Source organism: Leptidea sinapis, chromosome 10, assembly GCF_905404315.1.
Source record: "Leptidea sinapis chromosome 10, ilLepSina1.1, whole genome shotgun sequence".
In the NCBI taxonomy this organism is placed as follows: Eukaryota; Metazoa; Arthropoda; class Insecta; order Lepidoptera; family Pieridae; genus Leptidea; species Leptidea sinapis.
This window is the reverse complement of record NC_066274.1, coordinates 11,241,746-11,263,804: the sequence shown is the minus strand read 5'-3', so window position 1 is coordinate 11,263,804 and position 22,059 is coordinate 11,241,746.

Sequence of the window (22,059 nt, the reverse complement as noted above, 5' to 3'; positions counted from 1 at the left end):
CAATTGTGATCAAGTCACCTATACTTCTCTCTGATGATGATATTTTCAGACAACGAGTCAATGTTTTCTCCAACCTTTTAATTTGCCTTAACGAAAGGAATAAGAAGAAAACAATCAAAGAGGATGTAAATACTACGTAATATGAGGCAGAACTGCCTTGATAAAAATTTCAATTTAGTTTATTATGAAACGTAATTAATGAAATGATTTGACATAAGTTTGAAATAGTAGTAATTACAGTATGGCGATTGACGACGAAGTATAATCCGGCTAAGTTTGAAAACGAACAGTTGCTTAGAACGTAGTGGATTTCGGCTATTTCCCATTTTTACAAGATTATAGCCGTCATCTGTCAATCTATCAATGACTGCACGTTTCAAACAATCGAGTGAATCTATTTTTTTCTCAGAGAGTTTCGCTAGGCTGAAAACAATAAACGTATTGCGGTTAAATGAGTGGAGCGCTCTTAACAGATTCAAATTCAAGTTCAAATATTTTTATTCAAAATAGGATGTGACATCACTTATTGAAATATTAAAACTACCACCCATTCCAAAATGAATGCCTCAGACCTGAGAAGAACGGGCGCAACAAACTCAGCGGCCTTTTTTTCATCAAAAAATAGGTTTACAAAGTAATAATGTACAATTAAACTTATTATTTAATAGCTTGAGGGCGGTCGCACTATTCCCAATCTGTGGATCATTAAGAAAGTCATTTATGTTATAGTAACCTTTTACACACAAACGTTTTTTAACAATTCTTTTGAAAAACGTAATACTTTTGTTTTGAGCATATACAACGCCCCACACAAGACTTACTAACTCGTGTCACCCGTGTATACGGCATCACCAGTGCTGTCGTCCGCATAGCAATGTATGTTGGAGGTGTCCAACATATCATTGATATGCAGAAGAAACAGCGTAGAGCACACAGCCTTGGGGCACTCCAGCATTCACGGGCTTCGGGTTCGAGCAATATCCGTCGACAACGACCTGTATGCTACGCCCAGTGAGGAAGCTGGAGGTCCACTTGCACAAGCTCTCGGGAAGCCCAAATGATGGAAGTTTTGAGAGGAGCGCCTTGTGCCATACACGACCAAAGGCCTTCGCTATAATCAAATTCGAATTCAAAAACACTTTATTCATGTAGGTCACAAAAATGACACTTATGAATGTCAAAAAAAAATATATAAATATTGTTTCTTATTGAATTTACCGCTACTTCCTAAAGGGTTGAGATAATGAGAAGAAGTAGCAAGAAACTCATTGCCACTATTTTAAGTCAAGATTTACATTTTAGTTGTTTTACAAATCATTTCAATTACAATATATGCAAAGTGACGCAACAAAAATACTCAAAAGTCAAAAACTGAAAGGCTTACATGAGTAAGTCAAAAAAAGAAAAAAAAGTAAATTAATACTTATAAACACAAGAGTTATTGAGTATAGTAGATGCATCAATCCACACATACCGTAAATAAATAGAGGCATTATGTGAGCATTTCATAAAATAAAATATATAATAACTTTAACTTTAAAGGAAATAATAATAATAAAAAAACACATCAAGCAGACCTCCCGGTAACAAGATCATCCAGCCCCCACGAGTAGCACCCGTTCACGAGCATGACGCATGGACCAGCCATCGCCTCCCTCGACCATATTTTAGGGAAGGGAATGACCCGCCCCACGTCGCCGCCACAAGCAGAGGCATTTAAGCGAGCATGACGATACCTGCCACGAGAAATCTACCGAATAACAAAACAATTCAAGTTCATCTACATATTATGCAATACTTACTAAATGCCTCTACTTACAATTTTGTTTCAAATTACCTAACTCATGATAATGATTATTAAAATTGATTAAAAAACAGAAACAATATTAATATTTAAATTATATAACTATAATGACATTTATCAAACTAAGACAGACATGTAACAGCCCAGCAGCTCAGTCCCAAGGGTTCTCCAGATCCAGATATTCAGATATTTTATAGTACCCTTTTGTATACAACTTTTTCTTTAGCACTGATTTATATTCATTTAAAGGTAAGTTCTGAATGTCAATAGGGACCTTATTATAAAAACGTATACACAGACCTCTGAATGAAGTTGTGACTTTTTGGAGTCGACTTACATAAACAGCAAGCCTATCCCTATTTCTAGTATTGACATTCTGAGTGTCACTAATTTTTTTAAACGAATTTATATTTTTTTTACATAAACAAGGTTTTCATATATGTATTGCGATGTCAAAGTCAAAACTTTTATTTCCTTAAATTTTTCCCTTAGTGACACTCTTGGTCCTAATTTATAGATGGCACGAATAGCTCGCTTCTGCAGTATGAAAATGATGTTAACATCGGCAGCATGTCCCCAAAGTAATTTAAATTAGGTAACTTCATTAAAGTATTTGATCTAAAATTATTTAGGCGACTAGTGTTCACAGGTACATATTTAACACTGTACTTAGGTTTACTATAATTAAAATTAAAAGTGGTTAGTAGGCCACAGTGTTCTGATTCTAATTTATTTATAATTGACTTTGACTGTGGAACAATATTGGTAAATATATTATCAAGACAGGTTGATGTAGTCACTGTAATTCTAGTTGGCTCTAAAAATAAATTTACTAGATTATAGCATCGAAATAGGGATATTAGCTTAGTGCTCAGGCCGGATTCAACTAATAAATTGACATTAAAATCTCCACAAACAAGAATATTTTTATTATTTTTATCACTAATTTTAAATAAAACATCATCCATAATTTTTTCAAAAATGTCATATGATGCAGCTGGTGGTCTGTATACACTCATTACAACAAGCTGCTCAAGCTCTATACAGGCTATCTCAATAGTTTGTTCAACTGACAGGCTCACAGTATCAGAACGTTCTTTATATTTTAAACTGTTATGAATCAGTATTAGAGAGCCTCCGTGTATTGCATTTTGTCTGTTGAACGAACTAGCAACCTGGTGCTTGCCAAAATTAAACATAAGCTGATGACTTTTTAACCAATGTTCTGTTACACAAAGTATATCAATATCATTATTATTTAAAAACAACTCAATTTCCAAGTGTTTCCCAGACAAGCCCTGAATATTTTGGTGCACCAGGTTAATAAATTTTTTTTATTAAATTTATCTAATATGGTTGTGCTATGCTTTATATTCAAGTTATTATTTTTTGTTGTATAAGATTTTAAATTTCTGCCGGAGTTGTTCTCAGTTGTCTTATAAACTAGTTTAAATGGTTTGGAAAATATTCCACAGTTTTAATACCAAAGGTACTACTAACCTGCTCAATAGAAGCAGGTGTCTGTCTGTCCACCGAACAGGATAAGTTAATAAAATAATAATTTAGCACATGTGCTAATTGTCGAGTACAATATTTCGAAAGATAATAATTTTCTTTAGTCAAATAAAAATACTTTCCAACAAACTTATTGGTGTCCATAAAATGGAAAAGACCATGACGACATGTCAAGGTATGCATATATAAATTTAACTTATTTCTATGATTATTTTCTCGTTCTGGCAAGCTCTGACTGAATGGTAACCCAAACAAAATTATTTTATTTATATTATCTAAGTTGCTAAGCAATTTGAAATAATTAGCAATATCCTTATTATTAGTTCTTCCTCTTCTACCAATTAGAATTATTATTGTTGTATTTATATTGAATTTAGAAGTTATAATTATATCCAGGCTAACTGCCAGGCCTTCCCCCTTGCTTTCAATAGCCACCGCCCATCTATGTGTTAGGTATACCAGAAGATAACCTGCCGACCGTCCATGGCGAAAGCCGAAAAAGCATAAATGGGTATATTAATTGATAGTTAAAATAGTAAGTAAGTACGTAAATCTATATTTATTACAGGCCTTGATTTTCAGGTAAATGTGTGAATTCCTAACTTGTAACCTGTTCTGTGTTTTCAATAATTTCCAAACGACCATATACTGTCAACTACGAAATTATTAGAGTTAACATTTTAAAAATTTTCACTGCTCTGCTTTACAAGTGCTTGTATTGTCTTTCCCTTAAAATATTAACGCACAATTTCCTTCAAATACAACATGAATTATTTACATGGGAAATACACGACTGAGTAACATCTGTATCAATGTGTAGAATATCATTGCAGGAACAATTACTACAACTTTTCTATAGAAAGAAAGAATGAAATCAAAATATTTTATTTTATTTAAATTTAGATGCACCCTACAATAAGGTTTACAAGAATTAAATTTTTCCTTTACGACATTAACTCAGCTTAACTACACAACAAAAAAAAAGTAGCTATAATCAGATTAATGCAAATGAATTATATTCTAGATGTGAACTCACAGCTTCATTAAAGAGTATAATGAACGAAAATGTCACTGTAACAGAGATAAAACTCTATGTGATAGAAAGAGAAAATTTGTCGACTGAAGAAAATTCGGCCTTTTCAATTTGCGAACACCGAAGTTTTGGCAGTGATTTACTTTGTCTGAAATGCCAACCAAGAATACATGAAATAATGTTGTACAAAAGTATTTTATGTTTATCCATGTGTTGTTTTATATTTTACTGGCTGACCCGACAGACGTTGTTCTGTACATAATAAATAGAATACTGTTTTTTATGAATTTGTCAATAGTATTTCTTAACATTAAGAATTATCTCGTAAGATATGCTCCCTGTTGCTATAGTAAATTGTTTCACTGCATAACTGTCCAATTGTCCAATTAAACCCCCAGAAGACTCAAGTTTGCGCGTTTACCACTAAAAAAACCCCATTTGTCGTATCACCACTCTTCAGCAACACTTCCCTTAAAGCCTCGCCTAGTAAGCCGGCCCATATACTTGCGCTCTACAAAGCGCAGGTCCGGCCGCACATGGTGTATTGCTGTCACCTCTGGTCTGGTGCAACCTAGTATCAGCTCAATCCAGTTGACCGCGTGCAACGCAGAGCAGCTCAAATTGTCAGGGACCCAGTACTCTGTGAACGACTGGATCACTTGGCGTTGCGTAGAGACGTCGCTTCATTGAATGTCTTCTACCTCATTTATCACGGGGAGTGTTCCGAAGAGTTATTTCATCTGATTCCTGCCGGCAAATTCCACCTTCGTACTACACGCCACAAGTTATGATATCATCCCCACCATCTGGATATGTGGCGGTCCTCCACAGTGCGGTTGCCAAGGAGCTTTCTTCCACGTACTACAAAGCTGTGGAATGAACTTCCTTGTGCGGTGTTTCCGGCACGATAAGACATGGGTATCTTCAAAAAAGCGCGCACACCTTACTTAAAGGCCGGCAATGCTCCTGTGATTCCTCTGGTGTTGCAAGAGATTGTGGGCGGCGGTGATCACTTAACAACAGGTAACCCGTACGCTCGTTTGTCCTCCTATTCCATTAAAAAAAAACAGAGTGTCAATAAATTCTCTCATAGAATCCATGTCCATACAAAACAAATATTGGAAATAAAAATATGGGTCCCGAAATGAAATAAAAACTATCCTATCTCTCAAGTTGGACTAACCTGCACTCCATGAAGTAATTTCCATTAAAATCCGTTTATTAGTTTAGGAGTCCATCGCGGACATGCAAGGTGACACATAATTGATATATATTAAGACTAGCTGACCTGACAGACGCTGTTCTGTCAATAGAAAAAAAAATGTGATGTAAGTATTCGGGAATAATGTTGTCTAAGGCCATCGGAAATGTGTTATCTTATTTAGTTATAATCGAACAAAAACGTATTTTTTATTGAACATACCTTCCTTCTTTGTAGTAGGCAAGACGCTGCGCGACTACCCTACGGTCGTATCTCATTACTTATTTACCTACAACTTATTTAAAATAATAAGGATTAATATCGTGTTTGTGTAAACAGCTTTTACATTAGCGCTTTATAATTGCCAATTTTTTAAAGTAAGTATTTAAATGGATTTAGTATGTTATCCTAAAGAGATAGACACATACCATCGGGGACTTTTCTGTAGGTCTATATATGATACACAATTCCGCCATACATTACTTTGTTATATCTCAATGGGTTTAGATATCGTTTTCTTCGAAATCTCCCAAACGCCTTATTTTCTCTGACGCCTCCAAATATCGTTACTGTATATAAAACTTAACAAATCATATTCAAAAACTTCTTAGAGAACCACGCTATCCATTGGTGGAATCAGCATGAAAATCGGTGCAGTGGATTTTGAGTTTATCGCGAACAGACCGACAGACAGACGCGGCGGAGGACTTTTTAATATAAAACGTAGTGATAGATATTACCATAAAGTCTGAAGTGTGAGTGACACGCAATTATAACCTCAATAGATCTAATACACTCTTAGTTTATCAACGATTGGTATTATAATTGTAATTAATCCAAGCTATTGTCCGTGTAATGAAGGGCATTTCAGGGGAAATAGGTCGCCAACGCGTACAGGGCTGTGTTAATAATAATCTCTTTATAATAAAGAAAATCATTAATCTCTCTTGAAAAACTAAAGCATGCGAATACAGGGGTCTAGGCTCCGAAGATGATTTTGTCCCATTAGGTTTCGAGACCCTTGGTCCGTGAGGTCCTAGCGCTATAAGGCTTTTTAAGGCAAAAAGGTTAGTCGACATCACAGCAGACCGAAGAGCTGGCAGCTAACTCGGACACAGAATTAGTCTAGCTATTTAAAGGGGAAACGCTGCCAGTATCGTCGGAACCTTGCCAAAAGGGACTCCTTTTAATAATATATTTCAGTTATTATTACTATTTCTTAAGATTTTTAGTTTTGGGTTCATCGTTCTAGTAGATATTTTATCTATTGTATACTTGTAAAATTATATTTTTATATCTCTTTATTATGTAAGAGCACAATTCAATCCATACAAGCAGTGTCCAAGTTATTCACAATATTTAAAAGGTGTATTCTTTCCATCAGGGAAACCAATAATCGGCCCCGGGGATAACATTTAAGCTACATACCTCTATCTGTATGTCTAACTAATCTTAGTATAGATAATATATATTAATCTTTATGCTCTGTCTGTTCGTACAATTATTTTTCAAACTTTAAGATTGCGTCATTATCAATAGTAGTTTTTTTTTGTTTGCATGTGTGTGCTATGTTGTTGTGATAGTTTTCCCCGATTCTGGTTCACTAAAAGAATGACAGTCTTACATTTAATCTGTTCTCGTTTGTTTAAATACAAGAAAATGTTTGGTTGTCTTTTAATTATTATATAATTAAGTACCATCAAAAATATTTTTATAAAGTCGAAGTACTGGACCTTTTGGTTTTTTTGCATTGGCCGTATTATTTATGTTGAAGTGAAAAATCCTTCAGAAAGTGGGGGAACTGGAGGAAGCTTTGAGCAGATTACGATGGGATGTCGTGGGATTATCTAAGGTCCGAAGACAGAGTGAGGACTCAATAATCCTAAATCCTGGACACCTGCTCTATATCCGGGATCGTAACCAACTGTCCCAGGGTGGTGTCAGGTTACTCGTTCACAATGTAACTAAGTTGGGGAGCGTGTCGACTAGGGTAGCGTACCTAATACTCAGAATTACTGTCATTCAGGTTTACGTTCCGACCTCGACACACTCATACGAGGTGGTGGAGGCCATGTATGAGGACATCTCAACAGCCATCCAAACTCCTAAGACCCATTTCAACGTTGTCGTGGGAGACTTTTACTAGATACTGGGCAAACGTAGCGGCGCTGAGTTGAGAGTGGGGCAATTTGGGTATGGATATTTGAACGCCCGAGGACAGGTGCTGGCAGACTTCACGGCGAAAGAGAATCTCTATATTATGATGAACTCCTTCTTCCTGAAGCCAGAACAACCCAAAAGGACTTGAATCAGCCCCGGTGGTGCCACCAAACTTGAGTTCGACTTCATTATGTCGACCAAAAGACATATATTCAATAATTTCTCCGTGGTTAAGTCAGTGAAAACTGGGAGTGATCCCCGCATAGTAAGAGGTACATGGAATATCAATCCAAAACTGGAGCGGTCAAGTCTATGCTCCGACCCGCACCCATACAGATCCAGAACCCAGAAAACTTTTAACTGGAATTGTAAAACCGCTTCGAGCTGTTGACTTTGTTGAGTTGACTGCGTTTACTTGGACGATTATACAAGTTCGTGACAGATGTTGAAATGGCTGGGTCTAAGTTCTTCAAGGCCAGCCGTTCAAAAAGAACTCTACCCTCAAATTGATGGATGTAAGACGCCAAATGGCCCTTCAGTCCCCGGACCATGCTTCCCACTATAGGCAGCTAAATAGGCAGATATCTAAGTCATTGACTCCCGATTTACGTTAATCCCGACCAGTTAATCTGGTTCAATGATTTGTGGAATTTTAATAGACTGTAGATTGTGGGATGAGTTAAGGCGTGAACAAAAGGATTGATTAGAAGGAATTATTTATTTCTTCCCTCATTAAAGAAAACAACCGATCTCCAACCATGAAGGTTCTATTTCAACTCGAAGTACCTTTTACAATAAAATGGCAATTTTATTAATTTATGCCCCATTATTAATATGTGTGGCAAAGTAGAACCATCTCAAAGCGAAAACCATCAGTTAATGCTGGACAGAACCAAATGTATTAAATAAATAAATATAAAATAAATGAGATAAAAATATAAAATCTAAAAATAAATATTTGTTTTATTTATGTTCAATGTATTACGGAGTTTTATATACCTACTTTGAGTGTTGTATTCCATATAACTAAATCTATATTTATATATATAATGAAATGGTCTTTGTTTGAGGCTCAATCATGCCTAAACCACTGATCGTATTGACATGAAACTATCGCGAAATTTATCCTAGATAATATATGGCTACTAATTTTTTTCTAATTTAACGGCTAGTATATCTGATAAAACCCTTTCTAGTAGCTGTCTAAGAAAAGCCTATTGTTAACCATAATTTACGTCTCTTATATTTGCAGTATACCCAAATGTATAAGTATGTATCTGTGTACTGTGTAGGTATTTTTAGAGGGCAAAGAAGACAATAAATAATGAACAGTGGATAGGGTTGCCTTTCGGATTTTATAACTCTACGAGAGAAAAAGGCTTTTGGATACAGAATTGTAACCTTGCATTATTTAAAGAATAAAACGATTACTTGTGTGGAACTGATGAATTGCTCGCTACCCTTAATGCCTTGCCAGGCTTATTAATGACAATACATTGTCTCCATTGTTTGTAGTAATAGCCATACGGTCACTAATTATTTTATCACTTTGTCGTGTTCGCGCTAATGGGCTAACACGTCTTTGATAACGCACTGACAAATTTCTTGCGCGGTTTCTTTTATTACTATTTGATGTATTTTTTTTTGTGAACAATAAAAATTTACAAACCTCAAATTGAATATTTTATAAGATAATGAAGCACACTTCAAGTGTATGTTACATTATTTACCCTTTGTCCATATTTGGTACTGCAACTTGCACATTAGATGTTTGATACAGCCCACAAAGTACAGAAAAGTTATTACCAAAAGCAATCACCGTTGAAATACAATTATGCTTGATATTAACGAAATAGCGGCTTATCGTTCCCTAATTTTTAAATCACGGACTGGAAATTGTTCGCAGATTAATTTAAGTCGTTGCCCATGAACAAACCCTGCGTAAATTTGTAATGAAATTCCTATTTTGATATTCGAAGCTCTAAAACTTTCACATACAAAAGGTTATACAAACCAAAGTATTCATTAAAAAGTTATGCTCCGATAAAATTATATAAAGAAACACGAAAATCAAATTATTTCTGTTTTCACCTGACAGATTACTACAATTTACTCACTTATATGTTTGTTTGTGAGTGATTTTAATATAATTACAAATATTAAGTGTTTCTTAATTCATACAGGTGAATGTATAATTATAGATAGAAGGCGCACCATTAAACGATTTATCAACAATGACTTGTGTGACTATGTGTGTGTGTTAGCTATCTTAACCTTCTTAGAGTTAGACTAAATATTTATTTAGTTCTTATCAATTGCCTGAATAAAAAGTATTATGGAGTCATCTTCGATAATGACGAACTTCCATACTTTCATCCCCTATTTCAACCCGTTCATGCCTTTATTTAACAAAAAATGGTAGCTTATATCCTTTCCCAAGGTTTATTCTAATTTTGTACCAAATATAATGAAATTTAATGCATAGTTTATTATCTCGTAGCGTGAAAGCGTGACGTTTTGGACTTCCATATATACGATCTTTCATCCCTTATTTCATCCCTACACAGCTCGAAATTTTAAAAATGCTAGACTAAATATTTATTTACTTCTTATCAAGTGCCTAAATACAAAGTTTTATGGAGTCATCTTCGATAATAATGAACTTCCATATAAATTTCATCCCCTATTTCGACCCCTACATTTATTTTTTCGCAACAAAAGGTTGCCTGTCCTTTTCATAGCTCTATTCTATCTCTGTATTAAATTTCATCGAAAGATGTATGTAAATATCTGTACATAACATAATATTATGGTAATATTGTAGTATCGTATGGTATTTTTTTATAGTGTCTATAAATTTATTTGTTTGTATGTAGATAAAAATCATGATTTATCATGTAAAACAGTGCAATATTAAACTATTGTTGATAAAATAATTTCTAAATAAAAATATTTCTTGAAATCACAAAATAATTTTGAGTGAGTTCAATTATTTTTTGGTATCTATGGCCCGGATAAGATACATATGGATCCCAACTCTGTGGTTAAAGCCTTTCTTTAAGAGTTAAGCGTTTCTTTATGAGACCATTAAGCGCAGTGCTTCTGAGGTGCAGTCACCAGTAGTACCTTTACACAGGACGCCGGCTAGATTATAGGTACCACAACGGCGCCTATTTCTGCCGTGAAGTAGTAATGTGTAACCATTACTGTGTTTGGGTTGCATCTAATGTGTGTATGATATGGCAACCGGTTGATGACAAGGACATAAAACTAATAATTAATAAAATTAATGCAAATAAATCACCAGGCAGTGATCTTATACGCATGTCTGATTTAAAAATAATTGTTGATAAGATTAGCTCTGTTTTAGCTAAGCTGATAAATCTATCTGTAAAATATCACAAATTTCCACAAAAATTAAAGGAAGCAATTATTTGTCCAGTCTATAAGAGAGGTGATCGTAAAGTATTTTCAAATTATAGACCGATAGCTATACTATCAAGTATTGATAAAATTATGGAAAAATGTGTTGTCAATCAAATAGGAACTTTTTTACAAAAAATAATATTTTAACGGAATGTCAACATTCCAGAAAAATAAAAGCACCAACACCTTATTATCAAATTTAACAGACGAAATAATACACATTTGGAAAATAAAAAAAATATTGTAGCTATTTTTTATGATTTTATAAAGGCTTTAGATACCCTACAGACTGAAACCCTCTTAAATGGAATAGAGGAGTGCGGCATGGGGCAGCCGCTGAACCCTTGGTTCAGCGACTATCTCAGAGCGCGCTCTTACCGTGTTAAAGTACTTTGTACTCTGTACTCTGAGCGCTAGTACCGACCTCGCGGAAATGTGTCGCCGGGTTCAAGAGGATGTGGATGCGGTAGTTAAATGGTCACATGATAACAGCATCATAATAAACGCTGACAAAACAAAGATGATAATTATTCACTCCCCGTATTTACGATCTATTGATAATCCACCTCCTCTGATTGCACACGGCTTTGATTGCTTCCATAATAAGAAAATTAACTGCACGTGTATTCCTATCGAAAAAGTTAATTGTGTAAATTACCTAGGAGTAAAAATAGATACCTCTTTTTCCTGGGATTTCCACATAGAATACGTATGTAAAAAATTAAGAATATTACTAGAAAAGTTTTATCATTTAAGTATTAAAGTCCCCTTACCAATACTAAAATTTTTATATTTTTCACTAGTGGATTATATAATAAGTTACGCTCTTGATTGCTATGGATTAACATTTGAAACATATTTAGATAAAATAGAATCATTGCAAACAAGATTTTTAAAACTACTCGTAAATAAAAAGACAAAGAATCAATGTAAAGGAGATTACTCTAAACTATATAAAATATGTAAAATTTTACCGGCTAGCCTGAAACATAAATATCTTCTACTTGTAAACAATTATAGTAAACAGGATCGTTTCACTAATTTGGTGCAACATAAGACTGGCACAAGGTCATTGTCCAAAGGTAAATTTGAAATACCCATGGTACAAAATTACTATGGAGATAGAATATTAAAAAAACGAGTTCCATACTTACTCAACAGTTTACCCGAGGACATAAGACGTGAGCCTAGACTTGTTAAATTTAAAAGTTTATTAAAAAAATACTTGTTATATACGTTATAACCATTTATGTAAATTAATTGTATCAATAACTTACTTCATAATTTATAAGCTATGTTTATGTAAAGCGAGTTACCTGCAGTCAAACTGCGTAAGCAGTTTTGCGGGGCATGGTGAAAAATAAATTGTAACTTTCATGAAAAAAAAATCTAGCAATACGTAAAAACCACTCACAACACACATAGCCCGTTTATGCAGTATGCCTCAGTTGTCTTTGTTAATCACAGTGTTGTATTCTATTAATATGATTTAAATAGTTTTATTGTGTATAAATATATTTAACTGTCTTTAAATAAAAAAATTGTATCAAAGTGACAAAATTATGTCAATATCGTAACATACAATAACTTTTACCCACGACCTCGTCCACGTGGTGTAGTTACTATGGGAAGCATTTTATTTTTTCAGATACTTTGCAATAAATACACACAAACTGCACTTTACGCTACGCCCGGCGTAGCGCTCTTCTACGATACAGCGGATATCCCTTGTCATTGTTGACGGTCTCTTTAATAGTATTTCCCTGTGAACCTTAATCTTCTATTTCATCCCCATGTGGGTCTTAGTTTCAAAAATGCTCGAACAAATGTTTATGTGTTTACTTCTAATCATGTGCCTAAATACAAACTTTCATGGTTTTATCTTAGAAAATGACGAATTCCCATGCAAACTCTCATCCCTTATTTTAACCCGTTCATACCTTTATTTCACAAAAATTTGTAGATTGTGTCCTTTCCCAAGATGAAGTCTATTTTTGTACCAAATATAATCAAAAAAATTTTTTATTTATATCTTTTCTTCTTATCAAGTGCCTAAATACAAAGTATTAAGGAGTCATCTTCGATAACAACGAACTTCTATACAAATTTCATCCCCAATTTCAACCCCTCCATTTATTTTTTCGCAACAAAAGGTAGCCTATGTCCTTTTTAATGCTCTATTCTAACTCTGTATTAAATTTCATCGAAATCGGTTGGGTGGTTTAGGCGTATAAGCGTAACAAACAAACTTACATTCACATTTATAATATTAGTAAGGATGTATGGGGATAACTATTAATGGTTTTCAGAACACAATAGCTCAGATTAGCTCGAGACAATCTGCGCTATTAACTTGACTACTTGATTAATTCACTATTCAATTAAATTTCACTTTAATAATTATGCAGGTTGGCACTTTCGTGAAGTAACGTGTAATTTGTCGCACCTTTGTATGACTGGATGAAATGTTATTATTTCATTTTGTCGTTACTTAATGTCCCCCAGGAAATTAAAATGAATGCGCACTTCGTAAAGGAATAATTAAAGTAGAGGACTGAGAATTACATTAATGCCACCATTGATGATATAAATTAACAAAAGTTACCTTTAATTGATATTTATATTGTAATGTACCATTCTATAGGTCATTTTTTATTTTGTTAAAAATAGCGCAAAAAAGTAATGCTGGGAGAGTTTCTTATACCGCTTCTTCTCTCTCAGAGTGTCATTGGTTTCCGAAGCGGTAGTAGTATTTTGTATATTATAACTTACATCAAAAAGAATTCTAAAGGAATCAATTTTGAGAAAATAAATGCCTTTTTATTCCTTTTTTTATTTCTGTGTCCTTTATTTTACATATTGTATAAGACATTGTATATAGTATTGGTGATCGTCGCAATGCCTCTTCACTTCCTGCAGCATCTCTCCCTCCGCACGCCGAAGTTCCTGTTACTAAGGTATGGGTGTACAATACACCATTTGACACTGTTGACCTATTTCTTCAAACAAAACACTGCATTCTTTACATCACAACGCCGACCTGAATACTCGGTTGCGGACAAATTACGCTGTCTGCACTCGCCAGCTAACCTAGCACGGTTTACAGCGAGGCACACAGGGCCCACAGCAAGGGGAACACGGCGTACAGTAAGGCCAAAGGGTGCATAGCAAGGGGCACACTGCGCGAAGCAAGAGGACACTGCGCGCAGCAAGGGGCACACTGCCCGCAGCGAGGGGCACGTTGCACGCAGCAAGGGGCGCAGGGGCAATTTGATACAATGTATGTTTTAATTAATGTACCATCGACAAAGTCGAATCACCTTAAGGTCATTTTCTTACAGTCATAATTCAAGTCAATAATCATTTTTAAATAAAAAAAAATCCTAAGTAACTGTTGTTGATTGTGTTATTATTATGGATTTTTAAATAAAATATAGAAGATATAGAAACCACAACCTGAGAGTTGAACAAAGCATACAAGATTTTATGACGATATGTCACTCGGACGGTTAGCTCAGTTGGCAGAGCACTGGCACGGAACGGAGGTCGTGGGTTCGAGTCCCGCATCGTTCATAAAATTTAATTTTCAAATTTAATTTGTGTATTAATCCCAGAATAAGGGTCACTTTAAAAACATAACAAATTGTTTAGACTTACAAGAGCGACATCTCAAGTCAATTTCCTAATATGCAAATATTGGAGTTGAGCTGGTTATCAACTGTAAAGTAGATCCTGTAGATAAAGCCACAACCTGAGAGTTGAACAAAGCATACAAGATTTTATGACGATACGTCACTCGAACGGTTAGATCAGTTGGCAGAGCACTGGCATGGAACACCAGAGGTCGTGGGTTCGAGTCCCGCATCGTTCCTAGTTCGTTCGTTCTCAAATTTTATTTGTGTAGATTTATTTATTTCACACACATAGCAACTATCATTACAGGTATTACCTAATGCGACAGTTGCAAACAAACAAGAATAACAAACACAGGAAACAACAATCAAATCAAACTAAAACTAATCATACAATCAAACTACATTACATTACAAATAATATATCACACCAGAAATAGAAAAAACTTAAACATATTACTATTTACCATAACATACTACATATAACAATACCCTTGTGAGTTCACTCCACGTACACTCAAAAATGTCCACTTTGTTGTGGAGGTCATTTATATGGCGAAGGGCTCTAGTTAAAGGCGACTTTGCCAACACATTTGTTCTCGCCATCGGAATGGATAGTAGTGGCGGATGAAGGCGCCTCCACACGTACCGGTCCGGCACACAAAGACTCAAGCAGCACAGAACTCCCGGGTTGTGCTCCTTCCCGCGCAACTACTTCACCACATACGCTGCAAGAAAAAAATCCCTACGGACGCTCAACTCAGTATACCCAACCATACCCAGCACAAACAAAACTAAATAGACTATTTAAAAATAGTCTCACTTCTCCGCTGATTCACTGTATGCATTCATAAAAATAGTTTAAAATAGGTCAATAGTTGCAGGTACTTATGGATATCAAGCGCAATGAATAATTCAAAACAAACGCCAAGTGGAGGTTTCGAAGCTCAAAGGAAACTTAAACCACTTTTCGAGTTTAAATTGCTGACGGGCGTGTATTGAGCAATAGACTGACATATCAAAGTATTATATCAAACTACTACAGCACAATCCTTGGTTCCTTTTCGTTCAGCCTACCTTTTGAAGGTAATATGGGGCTTCTCAATTGCACTCACAAAAGGCAAAACCAATATGTCTTTCGATAAATATTTTTTTTAGGACACTAAGAGACAAGACGAACAGGACGTTCAGCTGATGGTAATTGATACGCCCTGCCCATTACAATGCAGTACCGCTCAGTATTATTGAAAACCCCAATATCGTAATTATAAAAAAAAAGAAGAAGAAGTCCTGACTAATGTGTGATTGTGATAAATGATTATTAAATAGATATGCGTATAGTGTGTATGAATAATAGTGTTCCGAATATGTGAGCGAAAATATAACATCTAATTGAATTGTAGTTGAACATGAAATAATATTTTTATGATTTGAGGACATTTTCCGCGTACAGTAATTTTAATATTCCTGGATGTTGCAGCCAGTTGTAAGTTCATAACTGCGTTTACCTACCGCTGCAGTGAATTTCCAATTAGACAGTGTCAACATTCTGTAGAAACTAGACAGAGCTTAAAGATTTATTTTTGAACATTCAGCGGATTTTAAATGAAATGGCCACAAAGTTAATATTATTGAAGATGAACGAAGAAAACTCAGTCTTATAAAGTTTGTTGTTTTCTTTGTGTAAAGGTAAAGGGAGAATCCGAAGTAGGAAAACTTCTTGGAAGTGAAAATAAATCACAGACATTGTCTTCAAATATTGCTTAAAATGAACTTTCATTGGTAATATATAATATAAATAAAATTTAGAGTACATGATTGTTTTAACTAAATGAAAAAGAATGCTTAAACGGTACAATGGTAATTAAGCCAGAAGTAAAATTTTCAAACTTTTTGTTTGTCTTTTCGTAACAGCCCATCTCCGAAACAGCTGAACTAATTTTGACAGAGTTCCACTATCAGATAGCACAGATAACATTATTAGTACATAAGTAACCAAAGCTAAATTTATTAAATGAACTGTATTTGCACATATTAAATTTGAAAACAAAATTAAGGAACGCTGAGAGGGGATCACGGGATGAACCCGTGAGGTTCAAGTCTCGCATCTATCATAAATACAATGGTGTTATAATACAATATTAAGCTTATATGTTTGCTTGCACTATACCAATATTTGTTTATTTGCATGCCAATATTTAACTTAATACAATTAACATTAGAATTTATTACCCATAAATTCCATACGACTATAGAAATTATAAATATGAACAAAATTAAGTAGGCAACTTTTATTATATTTAGTAAGCTTGGGAACATCGTGTAGAACCAGGAGGTCGACTCGCAAAATCGACAACGATACATTCGGAACGATACGATAATACTCCGAATATATCGCAACTATCCTACTCTAACAAATGCTCGAATTCCTTATCGTTTATCGTTACCATAGACTAATATTTTGTTTTTTTTCGATCAAGTGTGAATGAAATATGTTCAAACCTAAACATTATCTGTGCTATGTCGCTGTTAAGTGTCAAAGGTCAAAACATAGTTTAGGCGCTTAGGACCATGCCAGACTCTACACCATCAATTTGGTATCATTTACACATTATGTAAATGTAAAAAAAATATGTAATGAATATAATATGACCATTTAAAATTGAATAAATAATACAAAACTTGCGGATAATGAAATGCAAAAAAAAGTAGCTCAACCCTTCTCGTCGACTTCCTATTTATCAGGCGGCCATTTGCATTATTTCTATGCATAAACAATTAACAAAATGCCTTAAATGACTTAGTAGTAAAAAAATCCTGTTGAATAGTAAATCACATATAATTATTTCAATAATATTTATTAAGTATGTATATTGTATGGCAAATATACAACTCGAAACGATAATAGATAGCATCGAGAGCCTAGGAGGTGTCGTTGAGATTATCGTAAAAGTGACGTTTGATTACTTGTGAAATTCGAATATTCGTCTCTGACATTTTCAACTAAGAGTTGGGTTAGGACCGATAATATCGAATAATGTTTCGTTCGTTCAATCATCGTTTCGACATTGATTACTACTGATTACGACTGATTTAAAGAAGGCTTTATGGTTACTAACGAACATAGATACATATCTCGAAAATATCAAGTGACGGGAAAGGTAACAATCCTAGTTTTTTCAAATATCGGTTGACACAATTGCTCCGAAATCCGTACATTGCCAATATATACTTTTTTTAACAATAAATACTCTATTTATAAAAGTTACATGGATTACAAGAAGGCCTTTGACTCTTGTCAATGCGTATTATTATACGTGTATTGCTTATGATTAGGATGATTTAAGTTACTACATCTGAAAGCTATTCAAACAAGGTGTAAAACCATGTAAAATAAACCATCATATAAACAAAAGCGTCAGAACTTAGTGAGGGAATAGTGTGCCGTACGGCACTTTTGGTTTTGGTGTATCTGAAAAATTTTGTGCCCTGGGGCACTGCTGATTTCAGAAGTTTAGACACGACTATCTCTGGGTGGCATTAGAGGAACAAGGGGTCCAAGAAAAAACACATACTCGTAACGCTTAAAGACGATTTAATTTTTAAATTTAATTAAATTGACAGCAATACGGCCAGGGTTTTACCAGTGGGACGCTCCTTGCACAGGATGCCGGCTAGACTATGAGTACCACAACGGCGCCTATTTCTGCCGCAAAGCAATAATGTGTAATCATTATTGTGTTTCGGTTGACGAGCGCAATTGTAGTACCGCTCAGAATTTTTGGGTTTTTCAAGAATCCTGAACGGCCTTTTAATGGGCAGGGGGTACCAATTACCATCAGCTGAACGTCCTGCTCGACTCGTCCCTTATTTTCAAATAAAAAAAATACAATAATACAAAAGAATTCCTAATACAAAGGCGCGTCAGACAATGAGACCTTCTATCATCTAAAATGTTTTCTGCAGCCTTAGGACAAATCTTTAGGCCTTAATTTGAACTTAAAGGATATAAACATAAACAGCCGATACTTACATCATCTGAGATTTACTGATGACCTAATCATAATAGCTGAAACATCAGGAGACCTGCGGCAGATGTTTCAAGATCTAGTAACCATAGTGGGCCTGAATATATAGACTGAAATAATTATGAATTACAAAATACACGTAAATATATCAAGGAAAAGACAATTGAGTAGAATATTGTTGTGGCTGCCGGTATCCTTCGCTCACTGGCTGGTCATAAGCTTCCTTTTATATCCTCAGTTACTTAATGATGGTCTGGGTGGGCCGGAGAGAATACATTGAGGTTATGTTTTAGCCGTTACTAATGGACGGACTCCATTATATGTACCTTTTGAACTCTGGAGCACTCCGCATACAACGCAATACAAGCAATCCTAGTTGCAAACTTTATTATAACGAGTTAATTTATGTACGAGTGAATAGTCATTGCTTTGGTTTTATAAATTTAATAAAAATATTCCAATTAAAGAGACTTTCATCATTTGTACAAGAACAAGTGCTGACCCGGCGAACGTTGTATTGCCATTCAACTTAAGAACCCCGCGCCCGCTCATTGTAAGAATTGTCATATCGAATGAAATGTCACTGGCTGAATTAATTGTATTGCAACTATAGAGGTATTTCTAAATCAAAAGAAAAATAACTTCCGATTATGTTATTTATTTATTCAAGTAAAAAATATTAGATACACTATTAATCTGACTCTAATCATTAATTAATTATTCTAAACTTTAACAATAAACATTTTGCAAATTTAATACGAACAGCTGAAAATACAAAGATAAAAATAAAACACAATATTATAGCTGTGAAGTTGAAATGAAGAGTTATAAATTATAAAAACCGTATATGTGCAAGCCCTCACTTCTGGGATTAATTACACAAATAAAATATGAATAAACTAATATAACAAAAAGTTTAGATTTGCAGAGGCGACATCTCAAGGCAATTTCCTAATATGCAAATATTGGTTTGGGCATGTTATAAACTGTGAAGTAGATCCTGTAGATGAAGCCACAGCCTGAGAGTTGAACAACAAGATTTATGAACTTTACGTCACTCGAACGGTTGGCTTAGTTGGAAAGAACGCTCGCACGGAACACGAGAAGTTGTGGGTTCGAGTCCCGCATCGTTCATTAATTTTGTTTTCAAATATTATTTGTGTAGTAAGATATATTCTCAAACCTTCCCCGTTGCATCCCATCGTATAAGTATTATTCTAATCGGTTCAGTAGTTTTCGCAGTATAAGCGAAGGATAAATGGCTCTCCATTTAAAGATTTATATAGCAAGCAGGCTGTTAGTTGTTGCTTAATTACGAGCTATGTTCTAAATGACATGACTCATTTGCAACTGTAATATAATATTCTGCCAATACACTCAGGTTGTTACCACTTCTAAGGGATATTTTATGTTATTCCATGTCAGTTAATTTCATGGCAGGCTGCCTGATAAATGTTACATGATAACTATATACGTAACGCGTTCAATAAAAAGAGGAAATGTCAGTAACTTTTAATAATTCTGATTTTATTATTGTGTCTTTAAGCATAATACACTTGGAATATATTATTTATGCTAAACTTAGAACTCCTTCACTCAATATCTCTTCATTCTACAAACAAACTATAAAATTCTGCAGCAACTATGGCTTCATCATATAATAGAATAGAATCTCCTTTCAAATAATAACCATACAACATTGGAAATAATAATGCCCAGTATTTCGTAGCCAACATCTCTAAGTGCAGCCAAAGCAACTAAGGACCTGCGGTATTATCTTTAAGGAATAATACAATTTTCGCTAGTTAGCCTCGACGTTTCTCATGACTTTCTTTAAGCAGTTTATTATATTTTTTTCAAAGGAACCTCCCAGGGTAAACTTTGTCTCATAATAAAAAAGAAACTATGAATTTCATTTTACTTTTGTTCAGAATTTGTGAGTTATTTTTTGTTAAATGTGTTTTGGTTAAGAATAGATATATTTTCCATAAAGTACCCCCAATTCCTCGATATGTCCTAGGCACACCATAGTACTCGCCTAGGTATATAGGGTACGTTGTACCTTGGCCATAAAGCTATTTTTACGTATTAATACTCGTGAATACTAAAATTATTGACCTTTCAAAATATGCAAAAATGGTTTTAGTACAGTTCGGCAAATAAAATAAAAAAATAAAACTGTCATAGATACAACAGGCTCCCAAACTCGTAACATAATAATTATTTCGTCCTAGTAACAATATTATTTATTTATACAATCGTCAAAGTCATTGAACTTTGTAGTTGTTAACAAGAATCATTCTCGATTCTTCAAATAATATTGATAAATACAATTTAAATAACACACATTATGAATCCTTTAAATTATATCAAAATAGATCAATGCCAATATAATCACTCTATAAAGTATAAATATTATGTAAAATATCTTTCATTTTTATAACCTTAACTTAAAAGAAGAAAATATTTCTACAAAACTATTCAAACATTTAGTAATATTTACAACACAGCTTACAAAGTTAGCCTTCTAATATCACTACAAGTTTATTTTGGTGCGCAAGTGAAACTTATCAATGTTATTAGTGTAGAGAGACGCGCTGACTTGGCTTTATTCGCAAACCAATATCAACCGAATATTCCCAAATGGAATGTCTTTGGTTATGACAGTGCCTGCTTTATGAGTACGACTAACATTTAGTAAATTCTACTTCGGTTTCAATAAACATATTTAGGAAAGATATGCCAATTTATAATTATAATCAATAATCAAATGATCTTTAATTGCAGGATAAGACATTATATATTATATACCAACTAAGTCTAGTGAATTGTAATTTTGTTACAATTCTCAATTCAGTATTTTTTATTATTAAGTATTCTCTATAATAAAACCGATATACATTTTAAACCAAATTTAAATTGAGAACTACTTAAGGGACGAGACGAGCAGGACGTTCAGCTGATGGTAATTAATATACCCTGCCCATTACACTGCAGTGCCGCTCAGGATTCTTGAGATACCCAAAAATTCTGAGTGGCACTACAAAGGCTCGTCACCTTGAGACATAAGATGTTAAGTCTCAATTCCCAAGTAATTTCACTAGCTACGGCTCCTATCAGACCGAAACACATTACTGCTTCAGGGCAAAAAGAGGCGCCGCGCCGTTATGGTACCCATAATGGTATCCTGTGCAAAAGAGCCTCCCACTTATAAAAGTAAGTAATCTGTAACTATCGCTGTTATTCATTGACGTACAATA